Raw genomic sequence first — 1,378 nt, forward strand, 5'->3', positions numbered from 1 at the left:
GAGACATGGGATACTCCTTTTAACACTTAGGTGTATCTGTTGTCATACTCCTCCCCAGGCCTACTCATTCCATAAATATTTGTGTATTTATGTGATTTTAACATGAGTTCCCTAGAGACCAGACCTTTTTTTCACCCTTATCTTCCTAGTAATTGGCACTGCATCTGTCCACGGTAGAGGCTCCATCAATATTAGATTGAATTAGCATTATGAGGGCTCCCCTGCTAGCTCAGTTGGTAAAGAATCTGCCTGTAATGCAGGAGACCCAGGTTCGATTCCTGGGTTGGGAAGATACCCTGGAAGAGGAAATAGCAATCCACTCTATTTTTTTTTTTTCTTTTTCTTTTTTTGCAATCCACTCTAGTATCCTTGCCTGGAAGATCCCATGGACAGAGGAGCCTGGCGGGCTACAGTCCATGGGGTCAAAAGAGTTGGACATGACTTAGCGACTAAACCACCAGAATTATGAAGCACAGCCTTTCTACATGGTAGCTCCTGGAAGCACTGCAGATTGGGAGATGGAGATTCCAGCCCAATTCCCTATCAGACCTGCCATTGTATCTTACATGGGTTGATCTGTATGCCCCTTGAATTCTTTTTGAGCTTAAAAATTGAGAGTAAGTCTAAAAGTGGCCAGCTACTTCTTTCCTGTGCTGTTTGCTCCATCTGGCCTCTTCATGAACTCTCACGTCTTCTATTAATAATCATTTCTTCTTATTGCCTCACCTTTGCTCTTGTGTCGGTACTGCCATAGCCACTCCAAAGGCCAGCTTACCTTGCACTTCTACTTCCAGTCTTGCCTGAACCTTCCAGTCTAGATTTTCTTTTGTTGAACCTCTCTAGGACTTTAGAATCTCTTTCCTACTATTCATGATTTTATTACATATAGATTTATACTGTTTGATAGCTATTTGACTACGTAAGTTTTTTTTTCTGCTCAGTTCAACTGAGGACTACTATAGTGTATAGCATAGGGTTTTAAGGCCCTGATGCTGGGAAAGACTGAAGGCGGAGGAGAAGGGGGCAACGGAGGATGAGATAGTTGGATGACATCATCGACACAATGAACATGAGTTTGACCAAACTCCAGGAGATACTGAAGGACAGGAAGCCTGGCATACTGCAGTCCATCGGGTTGCAAAGAGTTGGACACGACCTAACTACAGAACGACAAGCTTGATGTTGTTGCCAACAGAGGCATTCCAGTGTCTTTCCTGGAGGCCTTGGATTTGCTGTACCAGATATGTACACATCTGCTTAAACTTCAGATATAAAATGGGAAACATAATAGCACCTATCATATAGAATACAGAAGAGAAAATATATCTGAAACACTTTTGTACCTGATGAATGTCTTGGTAAGTGATAGTTATTATTG

General features: G+C 42.2%; 1 non-coding gene across 1 annotated transcript; it reads left to right on the forward strand.

Moving 5' to 3' along the window:
• The first annotated feature begins 218 nt into the window (after positions 1-218).
• On the forward strand, positions 219-290 carry TRNAY-GUA. Its single transcript has one exon. It is a non-coding gene; the product is annotated as a tRNA-Tyr (tRNA).
• The last annotated feature ends 1,088 nt before the right edge of the window (positions 291-1,378 follow it).

The sequence above is a fragment of the Bison bison genome, unplaced genomic scaffold, assembly GCF_000754665.1.
Source record: "Bison bison bison isolate TAMUID 2011002044 unplaced genomic scaffold, Bison_UMD1.0 scf7180017864222, whole genome shotgun sequence".
Taxonomy (NCBI): domain Eukaryota; kingdom Metazoa; phylum Chordata; class Mammalia; order Artiodactyla; family Bovidae; genus Bison; species Bison bison.